Source organism: Pongo abelii, chromosome 4, assembly GCF_028885655.2.
Source record: "Pongo abelii isolate AG06213 chromosome 4, NHGRI_mPonAbe1-v2.0_pri, whole genome shotgun sequence".
NCBI lineage: Eukaryota > Metazoa > Chordata > Mammalia > Primates > Hominidae > Pongo > Pongo abelii.
In genome coordinates this window covers 23,690,026-23,707,401 of record NC_071989.2, presented here as the reverse complement: position 1 = coordinate 23,707,401, position 17,376 = coordinate 23,690,026, and the positions used below count along the sequence as shown (strand labels likewise).

The 17,376-nt window shown below is 37.7% G+C and overlaps 1 pseudogene; it reads left to right on the top strand.

Moving 5' to 3' along the window:
* Positions 1-2,857: 2,857 nt before the first annotated feature.
* On the top strand, positions 2,858-4,574 carry LOC100456020 (tyrosine-protein phosphatase non-receptor type 11-like; annotated as a pseudogene).
* The last annotated feature ends 12,802 nt before the right edge of the window (positions 4,575-17,376 follow it).

Genomic DNA, 17,376 nt, shown 5'->3' with positions numbered 1-17,376 from the left:
AGCTCACTAATTTCTTTCCTAGGCCATGTTCAGTCTACTGATTAGCTATCAAACAACATTCTTCATTTCTGTTTCTGTTTTTCATTTCTAGCGTTACCTTTGGATTTTTTTCTTATAATTTTCTTTACTTAAATTGTCCATCTTTTAAGTTGTCTACTTTTTCTATTGCAGATTTTAACATATTAGTCATAACTAACTTCTTATCTGTATCATATCTGAGTATAGTTTGTTTGCTTTGTTTATCGCTTCTGTTCTTCATAGGCATGACTTATAATACTTTTATTGAAAGGCAGATATTTTGTAATGGGTAATGCAATATGTATATTTAATATCATGTCTTAAATATATCTAAGGCATTCCAGGTTTATGTTTTAACAACAAAATAAAGTTCCCCCAAACATGTGCCTTTTCCAATGTTTCCTATGTAGGTGAATGACATTATCATCTATAGAATTGCATATATTCTTATTTATTTTACCTAGTAAAAAATACTGTATTTTTTAACCTTCCCTCCATCTACACCACAATACCTGCTCATGCAATTATATCACTCACTTGGAAATCAGCAGTTAACTTTTTGTTTTTCCCACACTAGCCATAGATTACCTGTGCTCCATTTTCCCCTACAGCAGTCAGGATAATATTTTTAAAATCTGAAAATGCCAACAAACATATAAAATATTTTAATTGTTTTCACGCTTTTTTAGAAAAAGACAACTGTTAGGCTGGGCGCGATGGCGCACGCCTATAATCCTAGAGCTTTGGGAGTCCAAGGCGGGCGGATCACGAGGTCAAGAGATCGAGACCATGCTGGCCAACACAGTGAAACCCTATCTCTATTAAAAATACAAAAATTAGCTGGGCGTGGTGGCGGGTGCCTGTAGTCCCAGCTACTCAGGAGAGTGAGGCAGGAGAATCGCTTGAATCCAGGAGGTGGAGGTTGCAGTGAGCTGAGGTCACGCCACTGCACTCCAGCCTGGCAACAGAGTGAGGCTCTGTCTCAAAAAAAAAAAAAAAGAAAGAAAAAGACAACTGTTATCCTGATCAATAAAAATCTAACACCCTCTCCCTAAGTGTCTCTTCAGCTTTTTTTCATATCATGCATCCTCATTGTATTCTTTGCTTTGTCATCTCTGACCTTTTACTTTTTGGGGTCTCTGTACTCATTAATAACGCCCCTGCATATCACAGTACACTTCATGTGCTATTTCCTGTGTCTTGGCTTCTCTATGCTGCCCCCCTTATTATCTGGTTTTTTGATTATTCAACCATTAATGCGTTATATTCCATTATTTGATTTCCACTTTCACTAATCATAATTATGTCAAATCTTACTTCCATAAGTCCTCAAAGAGTTCGTTCTTTTATAGCAGTAATGATAGATACACATTTATAGTGTCTGTTGTGTTTGATTAATGTGCTTCTCTATCTCTGGATTATAAGTGCAAAGTAGGCCAGAATCACATCTGTTTTTGTTATCAACACTTACAAAAAATCATGGCAACTTTAAGGGCTCAATAGTGTTTTGATAAATATTTATACATTAATTTCCTCCTGAAATTAGTCGCCAGACTTACACATTTAAAAACTATTTATTGAGCCCCTCCCATACTGTTGCCTCAATAGTAGGCATTAAAAATGCAGTGATGCCTAAAATATACTTATGCATCCTCATGAAACTAGGAGGATCCTCATGAAGCAATGAGTCTAATACATGGCCTAATAGATAGCATAAGTGTTAGGTATTACTTTTTAGTCTCAGAAGTATACATTAAAAGGTCTGTAAAACAATAGACTATATAAGATCTATCTTGTCTGTTTTCACCATGTAATCTTTACATTTAAGTGTTATTCAAATATAAAGAAACATTATGAAAAAGTAAGGCAACTTCTACTTTTTGAAGCATATAAATCTTTATAGGAATAATCAATTGTATCTATTTTATCAGGTACCCCTTGAGTCAACACATAAGTATGAGAAGAAGAAAAAATGCTAGAAAATAAATACAACATATTTTAAGTAAAAGAAGTTTAATGTACAAAACTAAAATACTGACGAAAATAAAGTTTCATTTCCTAAAAATTCTGTTTCTTCTCATAACCAGCTCAGAAAACAAAACAAAACTCCGAATGTATAGATGTACAAAAGCAATTCTATCAAATGGCAAGAATATTATTATGAAGTTTGCATTTTTCTGATAGTGGATGTATCAGTTTTACTACTTTATATTGTTGGTCTTCTTATGAGAGCCTCTAGAATTTTATTGGAAATTCAGGAAAATCATGTCTATCCTATAATACACTATAATTTTCTTCAGTTGTTCCTATAAGCTAAGAAAAATATAGTCAGATAATCCAATAACAGAAAATCCATATCTTTCTAATTTTGGCTATTACAATTACTATTTTGTATGTTTGAATCCCATGCTCAGACCTTCAGTGTTTTATTTGAAATTCATGAAATTGTATATAGCTTGTAATATAGATATTTCTATAATTAGTTATGGAAAGCAAAGCAATATAATACAGTATAGGCTTCTCCAGATGTCCATCCAAATAAAAATCATATTGAAATAGAGGCCCGACCAGGCCTGGTGGCTCAAGCCTGTAATCCCAGCACTTTGGAAGCCCAAGGAGGGCCAGGAGTTCAAGACTAGCCTGGCCAAAATTGAGAAATCCCTTCTCCACAAAAAGTACAAAAATTAGCCGGAGGAGGAGCAAGCCGGACCGGGGGCGGCTGCACAGTCTCTGGGATCCCCAGGCCTGGAAAGTGGGTCTGTGTGCAGCCGGCTGGCTCTGTCCCCTTGTCTGGTCCCGAGTAGGCCTCCCTTGGGCAAGCCCGATGTGACCCAGCCCAGCGGAGCCTGAGCAAGCAGCGGGTCCGTTGCAGAGCTGGAGGGCGGGAGGAACATGATATCGCGGAGATGGTTTCACCCAAATATCACTGGTGCGGAGGCAGAAAACCTACTGTTGACAAGAGGAGTTGATGACAGTTTTTTGACAAGGCCTAATAAAAGTAACCCTGGAGACTTCACACTTTCCATTAGAAGAAATGGAGCTGTCACCCACATTTAGAACACTGGTGATTACTATGACCTCTATGGAGGGGAGAAATGTGCCACTTTGGCTGAGTTGGTTCAGTATTACATGGAACATCATGGGCAATTAAAAGAGAAGAATGGAGATGTTATTGAGCTTAAATATCTTCTGAACTGTGCAGATCCTACCTCAGAAAGGAGCTGAAATACGACGTTGGTGGAGGAGAACGGTTTGATTCTTTGACAGATCTTGAAGAACATTACAAGAAGAATCTCATGGTGGAAACACTGGGTACAGTAGTACAACTCAAGCATCCCCTTAACATGACTCATATAAATGCTGCTGAAATAGAAAGCAGAGTTCAGGAACTAAGCAAATTAGCTGAGACCACAGATAAAGTCAAACAAGGCTTTTGGGAAAAATTTGAGACACTACAACAGGAGTGCAAACTTCTCTACAGCCGAAAAGAGGGTCAAAGGCAAGAAAACACAAACAGAAATAGATATAAAACCATCCTACCCTTTGATCATATATGGGTTGTCCTACACGACGGTGATCCCAATGAGCCTGTTTCAGATTACATCAATGAAAATATCATCATGCCTGAATTTGAAACCAAGTGCAACAATTCAAAGTCCTAAAAGTGTTACATTGCCACACAAGGCTGCCTGCAAAACACAGTGAATGACTTTTGGCAGATGAAGTTCCAAGAAAACTCCCGAGTGATTGTCATGACAATAAAAGAAGTGGAGAGAGGAAAGAGTAAATGTGTCAAATACTGGCCTGATGAGTATGCTCTAAAAGAATATGGCATCATGCGTGTTAGGAACGTCAAAGAAAGCGCAGCTCATGATTATACGCTAAGAGAACTTAAACTTTCAAAGGTTGGACAAGGGAATATGGAGAGAATGGTCTGGCAATACCACTTTGGGACCTGGCCGGACCATGGAGTGCCCAGCGACCCCAGAGGCGTGCTGGACTTCCTAGAGGAGGTGTACCATAAGCAGGAGAGCATCACGGATGCAGGGCTGGTCGTGGTGCACTGCAGTGCTGGAATTGGCCTGACAGGGACGTTCATTGTTATTGATATTCTTATTGACATTGTCAGAGAGAAAGGTGTTGACTGCAACATTGATGTTCCCAAAACCATCCAGATGGTGCGGTCTCAGAGGTCAGGGATGGTCCAGACAGAAGCATAGTACTGATTCATCTGTATGGCAGTCCAGCATTATATTGAAACACTGCAGCTCAGGATTGAAGAAGAGCAGAAAAGCAAGAGGAAAGGGCACAAATATACAGATATTAAATATTCTCTAGTAGACCAGACAAGTGAAGATCAAAACGCCCTCTTGCCTTGTATTCCAACGCCACCCTGTGCAGAAATGAGAGAAGACAGTGCTAGAGTCTGAAAACGTGAGCCTGATGCAACAGCAGAAAAGTTTCAGATGAGAAAACCTGCCAAAACTTCAGCACAGAAATAGATGTGGACTTTCACCCTGTCTCTAAAAAGATCAAGAAAAGATGCAAGAAAGTTTATGTGAAGACAGAATTTAGATTTGGAAGGCTTGCACTGTGGTTGACTACCTTTTGATAAGCAAAATTTGAAACCATTTAAAGATCACTGTATTTTAACTCAAAAATACCTGCTTCCCAATCACTTATTTCCTTAGATAAGAAGAAATCATCTCTACAATGTAGACAACATTATATTTTATAGAATTTGTTTTAAATTGAGGAAGCAGTTAAATTGTGCGCTGTATTTTGCAGATGATGGGGATTCAAATTCTAGTAATAGGCTTTTTTCTTTCTTTTTATAACCTTAACCAGTTTATTTTTTTTCCTCATTGTGGGGGATGATAAGAAGAAATGATTTAGGAAAATTAAGTAACGACATCCTAGAAAAGTGAGAACAATCTCATTTACCATCTTGTATCCAGTAGTGGATAATTCATTTTGATGGCTTCTATTTTTGGCCAAATGAGAACTAAGCCAGTGCCTGAGACTGTCAGAAGCTGACTGGTCAACTTTTGCATTGGCATTAAAGAGTCATAGGAAAAGAATCATGGATATTTATGAACTAAGATAAGAGGTGTGGCTTTTTTTTTTTTCAGCCAATGACCAATTATAGTTCAGCTGTTGACTGAGAAGGTTGTGGTGGAAAAACGTTTGCCATATTTTCTTTGCATTTGAGTAATTGTCTTGTACTTAGAAAAGAGACATCTATGAATGACCAGTGTTTTTGGTTGTCAAATGTTGCTGACAAACTTACCCTAAAACTTTAGTGGCTTAAAAAATCACCACCCCCAACTGTTCTTCAATCTGAGCTGGGCTCAGCTGGGCTGTTCTTCTGCCAGCCTGCAAGTGGCCACTCATGTGGTCAGCAGGTCAGCGGAGAGACTGGGATGGCTGGGCTTATCTCTCCGCCTGCAGTCCTGAGTCTCTCCTTCTCCATGTAGTCTCTTTCAGTGGCCTGGCTGGCAGGGTACCTAGACCTCTCACATGCAGCTCAGAGCTCCCAAGAGCTCAAAAGCACAGTGGCCAGGCCTTCTGAAGACTTAAGTGCAGAATTGTCACAGTGTTCCTTCTACTGCCCTCTATTGATGATGATGATTTTTTCTAATCAGAAGAGAGCTTGAGTATGCCCTCTACTTACTAAACAAGTCACAAGCCCAGCCCAGATTCAAGAAAAGGGTGTGAAATGGAGGTGCAGCTAATTGGGGGGCCACTAGTCTAACAGACAGTCACAGCCACAACCTTGGCCATGGAAAACCAAGGATATTAGCAAAAGTAGAAGTTGCTAGTGACCTTGGGAAGCCGAAGCTGCTTAAAGTAGCTGGGACAAGCTGAAAGTCAGACTGAGAAATGAAGAAAGGGCCTTCAAGAGGCTTCCTGAATGATTTCTGCCAACCCTGAGCCTATTTTTGAAACCAGCACTTGGGGAAACTGATCTTGTGAGGGTGGATGTGTTTAGGGGCACAGGGCTTTTGAGAGCAGCACCACCCCACTGGGGCACCCCCAGACTTGGGAAATGTCACTCTTTGTTAATGCCACTGGTTTTCAGTCAAGCCACAGTGAGAAGGAACAGCCCTAACAGGCCTCCAGCCAGGTTGAACAAGCTCATTTTTGTTTTAGCCAACTGGTAAGATTTGCTAATATTCTACCTTAAGTCCCTTCTCCAAAGACATCCCTCTTTGCCTTATGTGTTGAATCATCATTCAATGTGGATATTTCAATAAAAATATCATTGGTTGTCTTTTGTAACGGTAATAAAATGCTATGGCATCTTTGCCGTGAAGTTATGGTCTCCTTGGATTCTTCTGACTGTGGCTCCCAAAAGGAAGGCCTAGATCCAGCCCTGGTAGTAGTTGCTTTCTGAGGTCTCTCAGTCTCTTGAGACTCTAAGGTAGTTTGGCTGCCATTCTCACTGACAAAATATATATCAGCCCCTACCCCCACCCCCCAATATTCATTGAACTTTGAATTGCTTCAGAACACAGGTGTGTTCCCTTATTAGGGAAATGTTGTGACTGCTGTCTTCTAGTCAAACTTGTAAAGAAAAAGATTTCAGTTCAGTATTTGCAGCAAGAAGCTTGAATCCTGTTCCTTTTATTGCATTGTTACATTGACTCATTCTCCATTTTGCTTTGGTTTTGTCTTGACTCGACTTTGGGGGTAAAGTCTTCCACCAGCACACAAGAGTTTGTGCAAATGTATCTCCTGCATTAACATCTCTGCCTGTTGCTTAAGATCAGTTGCTTTTATACTCAGAATGGAAATACCTGATCTTGGCTAGCTTTGTTTGTTACAAGATACTGATTTCATTTAGATTTCCCTCCATGAGGTCAACAAACTATCACGTTCTCATGTGAACTTAGGCCAAGGCCAGAGTTATCATAGACCCTAGATTGCTAAGGCTTATCATGTGTTTGGTAAAAGGTGATCGCAGGTTCTCAGACGAGTTTACTTTACATGGGATGGAATCAGGCAGAGAGGCTGGGATGATGGAGAAAGCTCGAGGTGCAGGTTTTTAAAAAAACTGTGGAAATGAAAGTTCCAAAGAGGTGGTTTCTGAGGAAGTCAGAGAGCCCAGGGCCAGAGCAGTCAGTAATGGGTGAATCAGGTTATTTGGAAAGTCAGTGTGACAGGTGTGACAGACACATGGATGCCATTTACTTCTAGGTTTCTGGTAGGTATTAAATATGCACAATATTCCATAGCTCACTGAGGATTTTAAAATTATAAGCATAGGATTTTATATTTTGGGGTGAAAGATTTATCTGGCACATGGTATTGGGGTTAAAAAAAAAGCCAAATTTCACAGTCTTAGTAACTTTTTCAAAAAAAAGAAAAACTAAAAGGCACTTCGTGTCTAGTGTGTGGCCCTTCTGAAACTTAACGGTCATCTCTCCCAGTGAAATCAAGGTCTTTTCAAATGTGGCTAATTGGGGATGAGAAAACATGGGTAGGATTTTCTTGGTGTGTGTGCATTCTTTAAAGAGCCCAGTTGCTTTGGGGAAACAGCAAAGAAAATGGTCAAGGTTATTTTTAGAGGTTATTTTATTGGGGATTTTAAGAACTAATAACATCTTGAGTTTTTTTAATTCAGGGGGATGTGGAAAGATTTGCAGTTTTGAAGTGTTTTGTTGTAGCTTAGTATCCATAAGGGAAACTTAGACTATAGACATAACTACAAAGCCAGTGCAGCTTTGTTTTCTGTATGTTGTTGGGGAACTCAAGTTTTACATATAGCAAGGACATGGCCTCCCTGATGTCAGGATGCCTATGTTAGGATCTGTATTTGCCCTTAATTTTGTTGAAATCTTTTTCCTTCTTCCTCTTGAAACATTCCAAAATATAGTTTATAGTATCTTTCATCACTAAAAGTTTGTTTTTCACTACAGGCAGTTCACACAAGGCAAAAACCATTGAACAGCTGGTTTTAGTGTGTCGTATAACTTTGCTGTATATCAAACTAATTTTGACAAGTTTTCATTGTAAGCCTCAAATCATGTAATTAATAATTTGCCTGTTTATTTATGACCTAATTGTGATTCTTTTATTAATAAAAGCTAATGGGAAAAGGATCCCTGATTAAGCTGATGACTAGACCTACAATTAATTTTCCTGCAATATATGAAGTATTGCACCAGAGTATTAAAAGATATGTAATATTTACTGATAAATCTATCCTTTAAAAGGAATATGTTTTAAGATATCATCATTTTGATGTGAATTATGTAGATGTTGATAATATGCTGTTTATTATACATTTAGTGTTTCAAGAGATTCACTTAATTGCCTTTTTGCTCACGTATATTATGTAGTTTATTTGCAACTGTTTTTTTAAAAAATGACATTAAAAGAATAGTTTATGAAGAGAAATCTTAGTGGATGTTAATTTTCTCCCCACCTATATTTATGGGTGTTAGCACAACTGCTTTGCTAGCTGCAAAGCTGTATTATCAGAGTAAAAGTGTATTTGTAAACTGTATGGGAACTAAATATTAGGAATAAAACCATTTTCTTATATGAAAAAAAAAATTAGCCAAGCGTGGTGGTGGGTGCCTGTAATCCCAGCTACCCGGGAGGTTGAGGCAGGAGAATCACTTGAACCCAGGAGGTAGATGTTACAATGAGCCAAGATCATGCCACTGCACTCCAGCCTGGGCGACAGAGTGAGACTCCGTCTCAAAAATTTTATTTCTTTTAACAAGTATTTATTTTTTTATTTTTATTTTTTTAAGACTAGTCAAGTGCAATAGTGAGAAGGAGGAAAAGAGTAGAACAGAAGTTCGATCTGCGACTGTGAACAATCAATTGAGATAATGTGTTACCTCTGGACAAGCCTCTTCAAGTATTTAATGAACATATTATAATCTTATTGAACTAATTTTAAAAATATGTAATTTATATAAACATATGTAAATTGCATATACATACACATCTACACAGAGCTTATTCTCACCAAATGTATATGTATGGACAAGAAACACAATAAAACTGCTAGGACAAAATGGTACACTGCTGGAATATATTACTGTATTGTGCCTACACTGTGGGCTTGTGTACATGATTTCTAATGGAAGTGACAACTGAACAAATGTAAAGGTAAATTTCCCAATTGTAATACACAAAATTATTGTTCCATCTCTTCACTCCCTTCTTGTGATAAAATGATACACCAACATTTGCCATGTGAATGCAGTGCCTCCAGGAGAGAATACAGACCATCCAGCATATCACATTGATAAAGTCTTCACCAAATGATTCTTGTGGCCAGTAATAGGATATTAGGAGATGCCATGAGTTTCTGCTTAAAATGTGCTTGTGTAGTTTAACCTCTTACATTTCTTCTACCATCTGCCTTGAAAAGAGCATAACCAAGGCTAGTGCTAATTCCAGAATGAGGAACTCATGGGGAATATGTAAGCCCATGTTTCTATAAGTAAAAAAGAAAAAAAAAAAAACTTTCTGTAAGCCATTGAGATTTTGAGTTTGTTATGAAGAATTTATTGCAGAATTCTAATAAATACATCAATGGTAGTATCAATATCAGATAATTCTGGAATGAGAAAATTCTGAAATAAGCAATGTGGGAGAAAAATTAAACATTGTGAAGGGTAGAGAATGAAAAATAAACCCAGACAATAACATCTCCAGATGTAATAAAAATAATTGCTATTTTTGTAATGCAAATCACATGCCAACAGGTTAAAGTTTCTCTATATGTTGGTAAGCAAGTTCTATTTGATAAATGTTTTCATTGTATTTATTTTTTTCATACTACTCTACCTATCTTATATTTACTATATGGAGTTTTTATAGTAACAGGCAGTATATATTTTTTAAAAACCAGTGTGACAAACTTTTTAAAACAATATTGTTTAATTCATCTATAATTACACTAATTACTGACATGTGTGCTTAAGTAGACTTTTATTTTATAATTTTTTCATTCTTTCTTTCTTCCTTTTTTTGGATGTATTATATGTTTTTTAATCAATTTCCATTTGCCTTTTTGATAATTTGCTAGTTATTATTTTACTTTTAGCTGACAACTCATCTAAAATTTATAAGATACACTTAACTCATTAATGTTAAAATAAAATACAGGACTAATACAGGACAGAGTGTGTTTCCCATAATATTTCCAGATTTCAGACAATATAGGGGTCTCAGAATTCTTAGAACACCTGTCTCCAGTTATTTCCCCATGTCTTTAGTTTTATTGTAGATATGTGCTTTAATTAAGGTGCATGCATATATATAATATGTACTTCATTGTGCATAAGTATTATATATAAAGTTCAACAACATATAATTATTTCCTTAGTCAATTCCATTTAATCCACCTTCAAATTTGCCTGCCACATTCTTCCCTCTGCTTTCTTTATCCCCATGGTTCTATCTGTGATTGTTTTCCAGTGCCAAAAAAATCTTCCTATAGCATTTTCTTTAATCGGGACTTACACAGCTGATTTCTTCCAGTTTTTGTTTTTCAGAAATTAACAATTATCTTCATTTATGAATGATATTTTCACAAGGTATTGACTTCTGGGGTTCTAGGGTGGCACTTCAGTGATTTCAGCCCATTGTCTGCTGGCTTCTATTGTTTCTTTGGGGAAGTTTTTTGAAGGCAACATGCTTTTTTCTGGCTTCTCTATTTTCTTGCTGCCTTTATAATTTTCCTCTTTGTCTTTGTTTTTGGCAGTTTTACTATGATATTTCTGCTTTTTTTTTTCTTTCTTTCTTTGGTTTGCTTTCAGTTTGTGTGTGTGTGTGTGTGTGTGTTGTTGTTGTTGTTGTTGCTGTTATTGTGTTGCTGCATGCCTGATTATTTTTGCATGAGAGCAAGAAATTATGTATAAAACATTGCAAGATAACTTAAAACCCAAATTGTTTTTTCATCCAAAAATATTTGCTTCAAGAATCAATTAAACAGTGTGCAGGTAACCTTAATACAAATGGACATTGACTTGCTTTGAAGCTGGCTTCAGTTACTGTGATTGCTGGCATATTTTCTCTTCACCTAACCTAAGGCATACCCTCTCAGGGACCCAACTGAAATTTTGGTGTGGAATCCAGGATCCTTCTCCCAGGTTAGCCTCAAATTCCAATTTATGTCCTCTCATCAACTCTGTGCAATTGTACAAAACTCTGGTAAGTTTCTTGCGTCTCAGCCACAGATGACTGTTCAGCTTTTCAGATCCCCACCCTCTTCAGAGCAAATCCTTGGTGAAAAAGTGGTTCCAAGTGTCTGCCTCACATCTCTGGGCTTCTCTGCTCTCCAGGAGAGTGAATTTGTAAGGTTTCCATGCTGTAGAAGCACTCTGATAACTACAACATAAGGAGTGTCTAAAATTGGATACTGAAGATTAAGATAATGGTTAGAAGATAGGACTAAAGTCTGCAGCTCCCGCTTGGTCAGACAGAGCAGCATGTGAAGACTCACATTTTTGTGAGTCTTTTGCTCCAAGAACTACCACAGGAACATACCAGGAAAGGCGAGAGAATCCACAGACCCTTTGAAGGAACTGGATCACCCATGCAGGCTACCTGAGATGCCAAACAACTGAGAGTTGGCTTGCTTTCTCAATGGCGAGGCTCGTGTTCTGAGGCAAATTCTCAGCCCTAGTCAGCAGTTGCCTGGAAATAGACATGGTACTGTTAGGGCACCACAGTGGGAGTGAAATTGACCTTTAGGACTGCTGGCTGCAGAGAAGCAGAGTGAAACCAATGACTCCTGGCTTTTCCCCACCTCCCTGGTGACCTGTATGAATCAGATGAGGCAGCCATAATCCCCCTGGGAATATAACTCCATTGAACTGGGAACCACGCCCCATCCCCCACAATAGCCACAGCAAGCCCTGCCCAAGGAGAGGCTGAGCTCAGATATGCCTATCCCTGCCCCAACCTGGTGGGTCTTTCTCTACCTACCCTGGTAGCCAAAGACAAAGGTAATAATCTCTTAGGAGCTCTATAGCCCTGATCACCATCTGAGATTCCTGAATACTTAACCAGGTGTCCCTAAGGCAAGTTTGCATCCTCCCTATAGGACCACAGCTGATGTACTCTTGAAAGTGCCACCTCCTGGCTGGAGGCCAACTAACACAAAACCAGCACACTAAACAAAAACACAACACAGAACCCTCGTAAAGTCCACCTCACTCCCCTGCTACCTCCACTGAAGCAGGTGCTGGTATTCACGGCTGCAAGATCTGAAGACTGATCACATGACAGGACTCTTTGCAGACACTCCCCACTACCAGCCAGGAGCCTAGTAGCTCCCCTGAGTGGCTAGACCCAGAAGAGCAAAAACAATTACTACCCAGTTCAGCTCTCAGGAAGCCCCATTCTATGGGAACAGGGAGAATACCACATCAAGAGAGCACCCTGTGGGATAAAAGAATCTGAATGGCAGCCCTTGAATCCCAGATATTCCTTCTGACATATTCTGCCCAAATGAGAAGGAACCAGAAAAACAATTCTGGTAACATGACAAAACAAGGTTCTTTAACACCCCCAAAAGGTCATACCAGCTCACCAGCAATGTATCCAAACCAAGAAAATAATCTCTGAATTGCCAGAAAAAGAATTCAGAAAGTCATTTATTAAGCTAGTCAAGGAGGCACCAGAGAAAGGTGAAGTCCAATTTAAACGAGGCAGGTGGATCACAAGGTCAGGAGTTCGAGACCAGCCTGGCCAAGATGGTGAAACCCCATCTCTACTAAAAATAAAAAATTAGCCAGGCTTGGTGGCAGGAGCCTGTAGTCCCAGCTACTCAGGAGGCTGAGGCAGGAGAATTCGTTGAACCTGGGAGGCAGAGGTTGCAGTGAACCGAGATCACGCCACTGCACTCTAGCCTGGGCAACAGAGCAAGACTCCATCTCAAAAAAAAAAAAATAAATTAAAAAGAAAAAAGAAATTAAAAACATGATACAGGATATGAAAGGAAAAAATTTCAATGAAATAAATAAAAAACAATCACAACTTTTAGGAATCAAGGACACACTTAGAGAAATACAAAACACATTGGAAAGTCTTGGCAATAGAATCAAACAAGCAGAAGATAGAACTTCAGAGCTTACAGACAAGGCTTTCGAATTAACCCAATCCATCCAAGATAAGTAAAAAAGAATTTTTAAAAATAAAAGATGTCTCCAAGAAGTTTGGGACTATGTTAATGTCCAAAAGTAAGAATAACTGTGTTCCTGAGGAAGAAGAGAAATCTAAAAGTTTGGAAAACATATTTGAGGGAATAATCAAGAAAAACTTCCCCAGCTTTGCTTGCGATCTAGACATGCAAATACGAAAAGCTCAAAGAACACCTGGAAAATTCATAGCAAAAAGATCATCGCTTAGGCACGTACTCCTCATGTTATCTAAAGTCAAGACAAAGACTCTTAAGAGCTGTGAGATAAAAGCGTTAGGTAACCTATAAAGGATAACCTGTCAGATTAACAGCAGATTTTTCAGCAGAAACCCTATAAGGTAGAAGGGATTGGGGTCCTATTTTTAACCTTCTCAACAAAACAATTATCAGTCAAGAATTTTGTATCCAGTGAAAGTAAGTCTCATAAATGAAGGAAAGATACAGTCTTTTCCAGAAAACAAATGCTGCTGAGAGTATTCAAGCAATGAAGAGCACAATGAATAGAATGGCACCTCACATCTCAATACTAACATTGAATGTAAATAGGCTAAACGCTCAACTTAAAAGATACAGAATGTCAAGACAGAGAAGAATTCACCAACCAAATTATGTGCTATTTTCAGGAGACTCACCTAACACATAAGGACTTACCTAAAGTTAAGGTAAAGGAGTGGAAAAAGATATACCATGCAAATGCACACCAAAAACAAGCAGAAGTAGCTACTCTTATATCAGACAAAACAAACTTTAAAGCAACAGTAATTACAAAAGACAAATATGGACATTATATAATGATAAAAGGACTAGGACTTGTCCAACAGGAAAATATCAGAATTCAAAATATTTATGCACCTAACACAAGAGCTCTCAAATTTATAAAATAATTACTATTGGACCTAAGAAATGAGATAGATGGCAGCACAGTAATAGTGGGGGTTTTAATCCTCCACTGACAGCACTAGACAGATCATCAAGACAGAAAGTTAACAAAGAAACCATGGACTTAAACTATACCTTAAAATAAATTGACTTAACAGATATTCACAAAACATTCTGCATAACAACTGCAGAATATACACTCTATTCATCAGTACATGGAACATTCTCCATGATAGACCATATGATAGGCCACAAAACAAGTCTCAGTAAATTTAAGAAATTGAAGTGATATCAAGTATTCTCTCAGACCACAGTGGAATAAAACTGGAAATCAACTCTAAAAAGAACCCTCAAAACCATGCAAATACATGGAAATAAAATACCCTGGAACTGAAGGATTGTTGGGTCAACAGTGCAATCAAGATGGAAATTAAAAAATTCTTTGAACTGAATGATAGTAGTGACACCACCTATCAAAACCTCTGTGATACAGAAAAAGTGGTGCAAGAGGAAAGTTCATTACGTTAAATGCCTACATCAAAAAGTCTGAAAGAGCACAAATAGACAATCTAAGGTTACACCTCACGGAACTGGAGTAAAATAGAACAATTGAAACCCAAACCCAGCAGAAGAAAAGAAATAACAAAGATCAGAGCAGACTAAATGAAATTGAAACAAACAGGCCAAAAATTCAAAAGATAAATGAAACAAACAGCTGATTTTTTGAAAAGATATATAAAATTGATAGACCATTAGTGAGATTAACCAAGAAAAGTAGAGAGATTATTCAAATAAGATCAATTAAAAATGAAATGGGATATTACAACCAATACCACAGAAATTTAAAAAATTATTCAAGGCTGCTATGAACATCTTCACACACGTAAACTAGAAAACCTAGAGGAGTTGGATAAATTCCTGGAAATATGCAACCCTCTTAGATTAAACCAGGAAGATACAGAATCTCTGAACCGAACAAAAACAAGCAGCGAGATTGAAATAGTAATTTTTAAAAATGACAACAAAAAGAGTCCAGGACAGGATGGATTTACACCTAAGTTTTATTGGACATTCAAAGAAGAACTGGTACCAATCCTATTGACACTATTCCAAAAGATAGAGAGAAAGGTAATCCTCCCTAAATCATTCTGTGAAGCCAGTACAACCCTAATACCAAAACCAGGGAAGGACATAACAAAAAAAGAAAACTACAGACCAATATTCCTAATGAACATAAATATAAAAATCCTCAACAAAATACTACTGAACTGAATCCAATAGCACATCAAAAAGATAATCCACCATGATCAAGTGGGTTTCATACCAGAGATGCGTGGATGGTTTTACCTATGTAAGTCAATAAATGTGATACATCACATAAACAGAATTAAAAACAAAAATCACATGATCATCTCAATGGACTCAGAAAAAGCGATTGACAAAGTACAGCATCCCTTCATGATTAAAACCCTCAGCAAAATCGGCATATGAGTGATGTATCTCAATGTAATAAAAGCCGTCTATGACAAACTCACAGCCAACATAATACTGAATGGGGAAAAGTTGAAAGCATTCCCTCTGAGAACTGGAACAAGACAGGGATGCCTACGTTTACCACTTCTATTCAACATAGTACTGGACGATCAAATAAGAGAAAGAAATAAAGGGCATCCAAATCAGTAACAAGGAAATCAAACTGATCAAATTGTTGCTGTTTGCTGATGATGTTTGTATACATAGGAAACCCTAAAGACTCATTCAAAAAGTTCCTAGAACTGGCAAATGAATTCAGCAAAGTTTCAGATATGAAATTAATGTACACAAATCTGTAATCTGTAGCTCTGCTATATACCAACAATGACCTAGCCGAGAAAGAAATGAAAAACTCAACCCCTTTCACAATAGCTGCAAAAAAAAAAAAAAAAAAAAAAAAAAAAACCAGAAATATACTTAACCAGGCCGGGTGCGGTGGCTCTCATCTGTAATCCCAGCACTTTGGGAGGCTGAGGTGGGCAGATCACCTAAGGTTGGGAGTTTGAGACCAGCCTGACCAACATGGAGAAACCCCGTCTCTACCAAAAATACAAAATTAGCTGGTCATAGTGGTGCATGCCTGTAATCCCAGCTACTCATGAGGCTGAGCCAGGAGAATCACTTGAACCCAGGAGATGGAGGTTGCAGTGAGCCGAGATAGCACCATTGCATTCCAGCCTGGGCAACAAGAGCAAAACCTCTTCTCAAAAATAAAAGACAAATATACCTAACCAAGGAGGTAAAAGACCTCTACAAGGAAAACTACAAAACACTGCTCAAAGAAATCATAGATGACACAAACATATAGAAACACTTGCCGTGTTCATGGATGAGTCGAATCAATATCGTAAAAATGACCATACTGCCAAAAGCTATCTACAAATTCAATTCAATTCCCATCAAAATACCACCGTCATTCTTCATAAAACTAGAAAAAAAAATCTTAAAATTTATAAGGAACCAAAAAAGGGCCCACATAGCCAAAATAAGACTAAGAAAAAGAGCAAATCTGGTGGCATCACATTACCTGACTTCAAACTGTATTATAAGGCCATAGTCACCAAAACAGCATGATACTGGTATAAAAATAGGCACATAGACCAATGGAATGGAATAGAGAATGCAAAAACAAAGCCAATCACTTAAAGCCAACTGATCTTCAACAAAACAAACAAAAACATAAAGTGGGGAAAGGACACCCTATTCAACGAATGGTGCTTGGATAATTGGCAAGCCACATGTAGAAGAATGAAACTGGATCCTCATTTCTCACCTTATACAAAAGTCAACCCAAGATGAATCAAAGACTTAAATCTAAGATCTGAAACCATAAAGATTCTAGAAGCTAACATTGGGAAAAAAAAAAAAAAACCCTTCTAGAAATTGGCATAGGTAGACTTCATGACCAAGAACCCTAAAGCAAATGCAATAAAAGCAAAGATAAAGATGGAACTTAATTAAACTAAAAAACTTCTGCACAGCAAATAAAAATAATCAGCAGAGTTAACAGACAACCCATAGAGTGGGAGAAAAATATTTACAACCTATACATCCAACAAAGGACTAATATCTAGAATCTACAAAGAAGTCAAATAAATCAGCAAGAAAAAAATAAACAATTCCATCAAAAAGTAGGCTAAGGACATGAATAGACAATTCTCAAAAGAAGATATATAAATTGCCAATAAACATATGGAAAAATGCTCAACATCACTAGTTATCAGGGATATGCAAATCAAAACCACAATGCTCTATTACCCCACTCCTGTAAG